Genomic DNA, 12,479 nt, shown 5'->3' on the forward strand with positions numbered 1-12,479 from the left:
TCCACAGAGGTGAGAGCTGGGCAACCCTCAACTGGATGATTCTCCTATGGTCTATTTGCTCTGCTCTGAGAAGGTTATCTGGCTCATATGTTCCTCCAGTGACCATTATTGGAGAGCTGCTCCCTGTAGTGGCCCCTTGATTGCCTAAATCTATAGTGCATGACAGTCAGTGTATCAGGCACTAGTCAGATCCCCAAGTTTTCTGTGTGTATGTATGTATACACACATACATTATATCTCAATAGGCTGACAGCAAGAAAGTCTACTGCAAAAGTATGACATATGGAAAAGGTAGACAGTTGTGAGACAGCCATTCCTCAGTGAGGGAATATTCATTGTCCTTTGAGGAAAGTGTGATCTTGGAGTTAGTATACTCACTTAGCAGGTGGTATGGCGTCCACAGCCCTCCATATGGTGGGAGCAGGGGGGCTTGCACCCTGCAAAAAAATTTTATTTTATTTTTGTTGGTTGCATGTAGGAAAGATTTTAGTTGGACATGCATAGTTTAGTGCTGCCAGTTCTGTTGTTGAACTTTTGTGGTCAACTTTTCTGCTGTTATTGTGGTGTGTTGACCTAGTGAGATAGAGACAAAGAGAAATAAATATATATATATATATATATATATATATATACAGAGAGAGAGATAGAGAGAAATATATATATATATATATATATATATATATATATATATATATATGTTGATCTACTTCAGTAGATGACTGACTTACCATAACACCGAACCACACATAATCGAGCCGAAAACACCGCCGAAAGTTCATTTTAATGAATGTTCATAACATCATAATTTTAAATCGGGAAAACACTCAGTTGGCCGCCACCACCACAAATAAAACAAACCACAGCAAATTAAACCCACCCAAGTGGGGGGCTTTACCCCCCACACCCCCCTAACTAAATATACCAACTCTGAGATTACACTACAGTGTGCAAAAAGGGCAAAGTTCACCATGATGGCCAACTGACTCTTTTCCTGTGTTAAAATTACACTGTTCTGAACCCTCGTTAAAATGAATGTTCAGTGTTGTCATCTCGATTATCTATGGTTTGGTGTTATGGTAAGTCGGTCTACTGAAATACACCAATATATATATTTAGATTTATATATATACAAAGAAATAAATCGGTTAGGGGAAAAAATATAAAAAAGAAAAAACGTACAATAAGCTGGTTGTATAAGTGTGCACACTCAAACTAATACTTTGTTGAAGCACCTTTTGTTTTAAGTAGAGCATTCGGTCTTCTTGGGTAGGAGTCTATCATCATGGCACATCCTGACTTGGCAATATTTGCCCACTCTTCCTTGCAAAAGTCCTCCCACAGATTTTCTATCGGATGGGGTCTGGCTGGGCCATTCCAAAACTTTAATTTTCTTCTGGTGAAGCCATTCTTTTGTTGATTTGGATGTATGCTTGGGGTCATTGTCATGTTGAAAGGTGAAATTACTCTTCATCTTCAGCTTTCTAGCAGATGCCTGAAGGTTTTGGGCCAAAGGTGACTGGTATTTGGAACTGTTCAGAATTCTCTCCACCTTGACTAAAGCTCCAGTTCCAGCTAAAGAAAAGCAACCCCAAAGCATGATACTACCTCCACCATGCTTCACCGTGAGGATGGTGTTCTGTTGGTGACGTTAAGTGTTGTTTTTGCTTCAAACATACTTTCTGGAATTGTGGCCAAAAAGTTAAACCTTGGTCTCATCAGACCATAACACATTTTCCCACAAGCTTTTGGGAGACGATGTATTGCTTTGCAAATATTAGCCGGGCCTGGAGTTCCGTCTTGCAACCCTACCCCATAATCCAGACATATGGAGAATACGGAAGGTTGTTGTCACATGTAGTACACAACCAGTACTTGCCAGAAATTCCTGCAGCTCCTTCAGTGTTACTGTAGGTCTCTTGGCAGCCTCTCTGACCAGTTTTTGTCTTGTCTTTTCATCAATTTTGGAGGGATGTCCAGTTCTTTGCAACATCACTGTTGTCCCATATTTTCTCCACTTTTTAATGACTGTCTTCACTGTGTTCCATGGTATATCCAATGCTGTGGAATTTTTTTGTACCCTTCTCCTGACTGATAGCTTTCAACAATGAGATCCCTTTGAAGCTTTGTAAGCTCTCTGAGAACCATGGCTTTTGCTGCAGCAGGCAACTGAGTAAATGTCAGGAAAATCCTGCTAGGACAGCTGAACTTTATTTGGGGTTAACCAGAGTCTCTTTAAGTGATGGCAGGTGTGTAACCAAGAAGACTTGTTGTGTCTTTCGGCTTTTCCTGGTTAGGGGTCGCCACAGCGGAACTCTGGTCCACTAATGACTGGCAGTAGATTTTTACATGCCGAGTTGCCAGCTCTGATGCACAACCTTCAACGAAGGTATGCCCATTCATGCATATCTCCACACAGAAGACGCTCTAGCTGAGAATCGAATGGGACAACGTCTTACTGTGAGGCGACAACGCTACCACAGCACCACCACCGCAGTAACCAAGAAAACTGAATGCTATAATTAAATCAAAAGGTGCTTTAACAAAGTATCAGTTAAAGGTGTGCACACTTACGCAACCAGCTTACTCTACGTTTTTTTTTTATATTTTTCACCTAACAGATTTGTTTGTTTTTCAATTAAATTGTACAGGTTATAGGTCACATTAAAGGTGGGAAAAGTTTTGAAATGATTTATTGTGGTCTCATTTTTTATATCACAAAAACCTGGCATTTTAACAGGGGTGTGTACACTTTTTCTATCCACTGTGTGTGTGTGTGTGTGTGTGTGTGTGTGTGTGTGTGTGTGTGTGTGTGTGTGTGTGTGTGTGTATATATATATATATATATATATATATATATATATATATATATACACACACACACACACACACACACACACACACACACACACACACATACACACACACTATATGCATCTTCCAAATGTTTGTAGCTCTGATTAAGAAGGATGAGATTTAACCATAGGCTTCCTAAGCTCTAAGTTAAAAGAAAACGCTGCAGCAACCACTTCCTTTTTAGCCTTCTTTGATACACAGAGTTTTCTTTTAAGCTAGAACTTAGGAAGCTTATGCTCTAAAATTTACAAATTTTTTATCAAACTAATAATACCGTTGCTGTATCCTACTTCTACTTCTGTGTGTCCTGGAGGACTACCAAGGTATCCCACCAGGTCTGAGTTGCCAAGACCAGGGTTTCCATATTTCAGGCGACTATCTGATATTTATATATCTATTAGATATACACATACATATGCACACATATAAACACACACTTCTACATGCACAGAGGATTTGATACATTTTCAAGTTAAGCATAGTTTATAGCATTATATTGAACTGGGTGTTTGTTGTGTCATTGGTACTTTTTGTCAACATCTTTTTACAGTTTACAGCGTAAGTGAATGAAGCATTTCCTCCTCTTGCACTGGTGCAATACTTTTGTAAACTGGCAAAGAGTAGAGTAAGGCACATTATCCTTTTCCCAACTTCTGTGTGGATTTGGAGTTCGAATATGTAAGTAGCATTTTAAAGTATGGATGCTGCGCATATAAGTGGTGGAGGGGTTCACCTTACTACAAAGTTCTAGTATTTAAAGTTTGTTTTATGCTATTCAGTGGGTCCTGTGGATCTTACTGTAGTTGATGGTTTGAGACTGAATACATTTATATACTATATCTATCGATCTATCTAAAAGCAAACATCAGTGAAACTCTAAAGAGCAAGCAGTTTAGAGCAAACACTCATGAGTGATTGTACAACAAAACAACATTCTTCTTTTGTTTTTTATTGTAGGGGCAAGCCCCCTTCACCCTTCACACCCAATGCTAATTAAGCAATAACCACTGACGTCAATGTGTTATACTGAAGATTTATCCATGGTTGCCGTGATTTAATCATGACGGCGTAGCCCGAGTGATTAAATAAAGCCAATCGTGGGTATATCTTCAATATACCACACCACAGAGTTAGTTAATCCTATTATACAATGACATTATTTAAGAAAAAAAATTTACTTTTCTTAAATAATTGTCTTTGTATAATGCCTCCGTGGTGCCCTTCTGCGTTTTCTAGTATCCTGGGGCTTTGTCTGATGTACTGTGCATGCGTATGGCACTTGTGTTCCCACACTTACACAGTACATCAGTGCTTTGCAAAGGAAGCAATGGAGAAAGAAAGATCTCTGTTACTTTTTTTTTGTAATCAAAAAAAAAAAAAGAAAGAAAGAAACTGGGAGACTTAATGTTCGGGAGAGCCAGGACAGACAAAATAAAAGGATAGTCAGGTAAGTTTCTTTAGTTTTGCAGAACGTACCTTATTATCCTTTTATTTTTCTCTGCTCTGTCTTCCTAGTTCATTTGAGGTGTTCCATTTTCCAATTTCAATAAAAAAATAGAAAAGTAAAGAAAATCATGAGATATACTAATGGTAAAAAAGTGCAGGCAACCAGACCTTTTTCTGTTGGTATATTCTTGGATTTACAATGGGCATGCTGATTGGGCTGGCCAATCAGCGTCCTCATTTTTTAATATGAATGGCCAGTCATTATATAACTATATATACTAGAGCCGAGATTGCAGAAGACTGGAGTAAGGGAAAATTCCCTTATATTGCTGTAATGCAATCCCATACAAAACACTGCCATTGGAAACTCCATTGCAAAGAATTTTCCATCACATGACCATTGGCTTTTTTTCCCCGCAGCACTAAAAAGCATTCACCCTTTTGGATTGTAACCATATATAGAGCGAGATGTTGTGATATACACATACATAGACATATATACAAACACACACATTTCACAACATACTCATCTATTTTGTGAAACCAGCTAATAAATGTACAAGTGACCTTACAAGATCAAACTACATGCTATATTATATATTGTGGGTATATAGAACACCTTCTAGTTTAAACTGGAATAACAATGTCTTTGTAGAAAAAGATCTTGGCTGTCTGGCATAGCAGCAGGGACACCGACAGTGCTGTCAACAAACTAAAACTAGCAAGAAGCTTTTCAACTAGTGGGACCAGGAGGATGATGCCAAATAATTTTCCTTGGTGTGAAGTGTGCCATGACTACAATCACCCTTTCTTTTCTGCATTGCATGGGTGGTTGCTGAATGAATACATGCTTTGTGATCACACTAATGGGAAGACCTGAATATGATACTCATGAGAAGTTATTACGTGCTATGTCTGAAAGAGAAGGTTCATCCCCTTTCCACTTTCATCAACAAATCAACCTAGCCACAAAAGTGATACCCCAACAAATACATGAGATTTTGCAAAACAATTAGAAGGGACTCATTTCTTTGCTACTAAAACAGCCGGTAAGTAAAAATCAACTGCCAATCATTAGCGGACCGGAGTTCCACTGTGGCGACCCCTAACCGGGAAAAGCCAAAAGACACAAATAAACAAACTGTTCACAGTTGTCACAGAAGCTACTGTGTTTGCATGACAAGTACTCCGTCGTATGATACAGAAATTAATCAATTGCTGACAAATGCCAGATTCTTCCAAGTGTTTTATCACAAAGCAACTGTCTAGCAGATGTTCCTTTAGTTACTCATGGAACAAGTGACTGTCTATGAAACAATGCTTGGGGGCCTTAAAATGAGGAAAATATTCTAGACAATTTGTACATAGATGTTGGCAGTTGTTCTATCAATGACCATATGGCAGAATCTGGGTTTGTCAAACAACAAAGGACCACAATACATGTGTACACAATTCATCTAAAATGTTATCAAGATACATTTTTTCATAGGCTGAGTGGCTACTGCTAATCAAATATTAAATTTTCTCCAACCTGCTGTAATCTCAGAAATACTTAATTAGGAGGATTTGAGGGAGAGTAGTTTACTGGAGAGTTAGCACTGTGAGTAAGACTAATGACTGCTAATGTAGTTGATGTACAAGTTATTAAAATTCAATGAACTGTGACTCGTGAACTGATATTACCTTAGTTATTGTTATACTCACTCCTCATGGTGTTATCCATCTTCAGAGGAGTGATTTGGACATAGGCTAATGAACTTTTAAATCAGAAGAAAAGGAATTCCCTCCAGAAAACCTGTGATGTAGAGAGGGATATTACTATGATGCACACAGGCGCACATAAGCACATGCTTATACACAAGTTACAGTGTTAATGCTAAGCACCTCCAGGAACTGTAGATTAAACTACCTGGACTGTTGCTTCAATACGCCTGAATAAAACCTGTTTAACAGTGAATTATTGGCAAGTTGAGAAAAACTCAAATTGATTTCACTTAAGCCATTTCCTATGGCAACTTGGGTTGTTTCATTTTATCCTAATACAAGTAACACACACACACTGTTTTCTTTCAGCCTAACTGATAAGAAAACAAACCATCATTTGGTGTAGTATCTCCCAGTCCACTGTTGCAGTTTGCAGGTCAGAAAAATAGCAAATTGTTCTTTGTCTGTAACAATTGTTGCACTAATTACAGCCTTAGATCTAATTATGCTTCTAAGTTTCAGCATGTTACTTAGCAGTCAGGAAAAGATTCCCAGGCAAAGTGCAGTTACTCAGTTACTGAGCAGGCCTTTAATCTGAGGACTTCCATGATGGCCTCTCAATGATCTACATGTTGATTCGAGCCTGCCCAGTCTGAAAAGTGCAGTTTAAAAAAAAAAAAAAAATCAAATTGGATAAAATTCAGTTACTGGTTTAGAATTACGCTGCCTAGTTGCCAGCAATGAACAAACTTGGAGAAACTATCAGAAAATTAAACTCCAGCTGGGAAGAATCGTACAACTGTTCAGTATCAAAACTGAAACTAACTTTAATGGAGATGGCTTTCAGTATTTTAGACAAATTATTTTAAACACCTCTGAAGGCATCTGACTTAATTATAACAATGGAGGAATACTTAAAGTGGAATGACAAAAGGATGGAAATACAGGAACTTTTACTAGCTAACCAGATGAGTTGACAACTGCAAAATCAGAAGTTTAAACATGAAAAAAGGCTGGCCAAGCATGAGGTTTCCCAAGAAGAGCCATTTCAAAATAGTTTTAGAAGACAGTACATACAGAAAATGCAACAAGATTTTCTGCTGTGCCAGAGAAACAGGAATCAACAAATTGGACTAATTTTATGAAAGTAAAAATTAAGTAACTGGACTGAAGTTTCACAGCTAGGTTTAACTGAAAGGGTACAAGTATATGCTCCAGACCTGACCATGAAAAAGCACCCAAAACTTATATTACTAAATATACTATCACACCAACAAAGTTGTTCCTGACAAAACTGTGGCAGAAAGGAAAAGTTATGTTAAGTTAAAACATGGGGACAGCAAAGTGTTTGGGGAAAGTAATTATTCACTATACACCATCTAATTCATCACAATAATCAGGAAATTGTCATACCAGGGGAAAGCTGATCCTGACAAAACTTTGGCAGAAAGGAAAAGTATTAAAAATTGTAGTCAGCACAGTGTTTGTGGAAAATGATTTCCTATACACTAGGCAGAAGAGAAGCAAATTTATCCAAACAATTAGGTAATGTAGAGAGTCTGATGTGAAACCCTTACTGATGTATCCAGCTGTCTTAAATATTTTTCATTGAAGGATCAAACACATTTTTTGATGCTGAATTGAGTAAGGAAAAAAAGAAGGTTATTTAGCTAACCAAAAGTGAACCAGCATGCAGAATGGGACTCCACATCTCATTCTTCTGACAATAACCTATAGAGAAAGATTAGTGAAGAAACATTTCCATTATTCCAAAGAAAATGCTTCAGTGACAGAAATAAAATAATAAAATGAGTTACCTAGAACAATCATTAGTATTCTGGGTTTGAACTACAGACTGGTGCTGAGAAATTCAGATGACCAAGAAGACCATCAATACTGTGCTATTAGTGAATAAATGACTGTAAAGTACTAGTCTCAATAAAGGATTAGATATGAAATGCAGCTTCGCAAGAAGTGACTGAGAACATTTTGAATATCGTATTAAATTGGTGGGTGAATTGTAAAGCATATAACCCACTTTATGTGATTAATCTTTAAGAGGACAATGAAGGGACAGGACTACCCAAGCAAAACAGTTATTTGTATAAGAATTTCATGGTATAAAATCAAATGTTATGCTGTAAAGCAATTTTGTAATGGATACTTTTGGGGGTATTTTAAATGTGAGGTATGTAGAATCTTACAAGGGACTGTTACATATGCCAAAGCAATTGAAGATAAATTATTTTTCTTAGTTATAATGAATCCAGACTTTCACTATGTAACAAAGGCTAGAAAGAAGCAAGTGGTCTAATGTGATCATAGGCTGTGAGGGAGTAGATGTACATATTATATGACAAGTATACTTTTAAAGCTAAGATAATCTTCTCTGTTTTATATGGGTGGACATCTAGATTTATTTCCTTTGATCTTTTAAGCAAATTGGCTTGAAAATATGAGTGATAAAAGTCACTGAAAATAGTAATATTCTTGTATTTGCAAATTCATTAGCTTTTTCCATTAGCAAATGCTCTTAGTGACAGTTAAGTATACAGGTGCAAGCAATTAACCAAGAGAAGTCTAAATAGTATGTTCTGAGTGAAATTTAACAATTCTTTCAAGCATCTGTTAACAGCTTTTTTCTTCTCATCTCTAATTTTACTTGGACATTAACACAAGTAACTAGAAAGACCCTAGAGATTGCCAAGCAACATCATTAGGGGTTTAAAGACCTTAAATTATCATGATAGTCTGGAAGCACTGTTCCTTTATGCAGTATCTTATATATTCTTGAGGGGGGATCTATGCACTGATTTCTGTGCCATTAGACACCTAGATGTCCTGCATCATCTGCATATCCACAGGTCTAATAGTTCCACAAATACCAGAACCAGGGCACCAAATCTTAAACAGTAGATGAATAAAATGCAAAGAAAAAATAGATTCATCACAAAGAAAAAATAGATTCATCACACAGCACCTACCCACCTCTGGACCATATCCCTCTACAGGTTAAGTAGTATGATGTACTATCATCCTTTAAAAAAAGCATGGATATGCATCCAAAAATTCTTCCTGGGTTTGACTAGCCTAGGCCTCCTAGGGAAAGAGGCCAAGGTCTGAGGGGGAGAGGGTGACTGGCACAGCATAAATGGACTCCATTACCTTGAAGTTCCTATGAATCAATTTAGAATACTTTCCAGCATGAAAAACAAAGAAATCATACAGATATGTGTGCATTTGGGGGAAGAGGATGTCTAAAACTTCACAAGCACACTTAGTACTTTGAAATCTTAGTGTATATTTAGTGCTTTCTCTGCTGGGTATTTATACCACTTTACAATTTAAAAGTGAAAAGAGCTCCTATGGTAGTTGGAGATGAAAGTTAAATCTTTATCAAAGATAAAACAGACTGCTTGAGAAATTTAACTGAAAAAAACCTAATGCAGAAGAGAGCTTCAACAGACATAAAGAGTGGCAAAAGGAAGTGTTGCAGGCATTAATATAATCATTTAAAAATATCAGTGCTTGCAATAGAATACACATTGGAAAGAGCTGACTGCTTTAGAATTGGTGTATAGGGCTAGTATACAGACAATGCCTGAAAGTAAAGAACTTAACAATTGCATACACTATGCAGACCATAACTTCTGAAGTTATTCACCAGTTTTAGTGCACTATGTTTTGATTTTTCAGGCTGCGACTAGTTCAAACTAAACTACAAGGACTTCCAGAAAAAAAACCTTAGAGTCTACAGTGACAAAATCATTAGTCACTTCAGTTTCAGCAATAACACTTAAGAGAAAATCACCCTTTGCAACTTTTAAAGGGCAAAACTACTCACCTGCAGTCACTTTTCTCCCTGTGCAGGCATTGTACTTTCATGTTCTCAACCTAGCAGTCATTCTCCTCCAGCAATGCCATTTTGAAGGTGGGGGTACAAGACCAGCTAATCCAGGATTCCACTCAGCTTCTACAAGACTTGGAATACCTATGAAAAGGAGAGTTTCAGAAATGACTGATTGCTTATAACAAACCATCTGTAAATAGATCAAAAAATTAAGTCCACAAGTAGTAATTACAGCCATATGCAAGATAACCACAAAAATCACCAACATAACACAAAATATTTCAACTTTTGCCTTCACAGGAGCACAGTAAGGTCACATTCAAGCTTCTAATCAGTGCATACCAAACTTTTAACCAAAAAAAGTGAAGAATTCATTACAAGTAAGAATTCACCCCTCTAGAATCATAAATGTTACTGAAGTCATAAATAGCTGTTTATTACAAGTTATCTTCCTTAGACGATATGTTTTGCACTGAATTCTAACAGTTACAGCAGCTGAATGTTAATGTTAACTCTTTTCTGTAAAGTACTTAAATAATTTTTTTAAGCTGCATAGCTGCCTTTATCATAATTTTATACATCTATTTGACTGCAATTTTGTCTATTTGGCTTCGTTATGGAGATATGTGGAACTTTTTCTACCCCATTTCTTGGCACTGTTCAATTTCCTGGTCAGTCAACTGGCCCACTTTTTCCCATTTCACAGTGTGTGTGTGTGTGTGTGTGTGTGGGGGGGTGTACAGTTGACAAATGGGACAAAATTTAGGCAGCCGTCAGAGGTATTCTTATTTCAGTTGTAATATCTTGACGTATGCCCAGCAACATTCTCAAGGGTTTAGCATATGACAGGCATCAGTAAGGGCACGTCACTCACTTCTGCAACTGACATACTTCCAAAGCTGATCTCCTCCCCCACCCTCAAAGCCACTGCTCCCATGTGGTTTCTGATCTCCACCAGTAACTCTGCAATGGGATTATTACCACAGGCGCACCTAGTTACACATCTTGCTGCCACAGTGGTAAGAATGCAATACTGACATTCTTTCAATCAATCAGTTCCAGCGGGCTCCCCATCTACTAATCGAACTCTGGTCACTTGTGTTGTAGTCTATGGCAGCAGAACAAGCCCCACTATTTGTTGAAATCTTTACATAAATTAATATTCTGGCCATGTTCAAACAATTATTTGAAAATTAAATATCATTTGCTATTTTAGGAGTAATGTATCATCGATGGTAGGACCGTTGTTCTCATCATGTAAGATGAAATCCTGCAACAACTTGAGTGCAACATTTTTCTAGTTATTAAGAGGCACAAGCACGCAAAGAAATGCTCAAAAGCATCTTTAGGGTGCAAAAAGTTAAGTTGTAAAGAACATCCTCCTGGCATATTCTCAAATCAGCTCATTAGACGGACACTGATTCTCCATGAAAATGTATACAGTGAAAAAACTACTATGTCTACCACAAAACACATTTGACTTTTACAAGCAATGACTCATTAAAGGAATGTATTCAGTTAGGTACATTAAGCAAGGTCTTTGTTTCAACTACAGTAAAAACAATTTCTTTCACTGTTGTGCTGCCCAATGTAGCTATACTGTGCCTGCATTTCTCATGTGCATAACGATACACAGTAACTTTACAGTCAATGGATAGAAGCCACGGTAGCGTTGTCGCCTCACAGCAAGACGTTGTCATGTTCGATTCTCAGCTAGAGTGTCTTCTGTGTGGAGGCATGCGTGAATGGGCATGCCTTCGTTGAAGGTTGTGCGTCAGGGCTGTTAACTCGGCACGTAAAAATCCACTACCAAACATTAGCGGACCGGAGTTCCACTGTGGTGACCCCTAACCGGGATAAGCCAAAGGACACAACAACAACAAAAAATGTAGCAGCCAAAGCACAAACAAACATCTCCAAGCAATATTCCATGTAGCTCATTCCTGCAACTAAACTTGGGAATGCACACTGTCTAACAATTAAAGCCAAGTTGCCACTTATCCCAAAAGTGCTATCCCTAAAATGCAAAACGTTTCCCAGCATAAATTGTCTAATGCCTCCCAGGGGAATAAATTGCTGTGCTGCAGATGGGGTTGTGAACACATTTTTTGCTAAGCAGTTCTGCAAGATACTATAGTTAATCTAACACTTTTTCTTTTATTGAATGTGTTTTGATCTAGGAAAGGGGATTTATTTATTTAAATTTTGCAAGAATATATTGCACATATGGAAAAACAGCAAGTACAGAATATGGGAAAATTATATTTTATATTGTCTCCATTTTCAGAAAAATACCTCTTATGCAAAGTATTTTAAGACTTGTTTTACTAATGCCTTCAGTCCTGAATAAAAGTATGATGGGTTTAAAGTTATAACATCTTACACAGAAAATCTGTTAAGTAAAGCAGCATGTATGAAGCACAGATTTTTCACTTATCTAAGAATACTGAAACAGAGACATGTTCCTTCTAGAAAATAGGCACAGATGTCCATCAGATATAAGGCTGCCTAACAATGCACTACAATACAATACTAGTACTGTTACAGAAACATTTAAAATTGTAAATTTACACAGCATGACATACTAGCTAATCCTAACAGAACTTAACCTTGCTAATAACAGCAA

The 12,479-nt window shown here is 37.4% G+C and overlaps 1 long non-coding RNA gene across 1 annotated transcript in view; it reads right to left on the reverse strand.

The window, feature by feature from the left end:
* LOC122792968 overlaps nucleotides 1-12,479 on the reverse strand; it is a 763,898-nt gene that overhangs the window by 517,712 nt on the left and 233,707 nt on the right. The window contains exon 2 of the long non-coding RNA XR_006363434.1: nucleotides 9,848-9,994. This is a non-coding gene — a long non-coding RNA (uncharacterized LOC122792968). The remainder of the gene's footprint in view (nucleotides 1-9,847; nucleotides 9,995-12,479) is intronic.

This window comes from Protopterus annectens, chromosome 2.part0 (genome assembly GCF_019279795.1).
Source record: "Protopterus annectens isolate FY-2018-M chromosome 2.part0, PAN1.0, whole genome shotgun sequence".
NCBI classification, from domain to species: Eukaryota; Metazoa; Chordata; order Ceratodontiformes; family Protopteridae; genus Protopterus; species Protopterus annectens.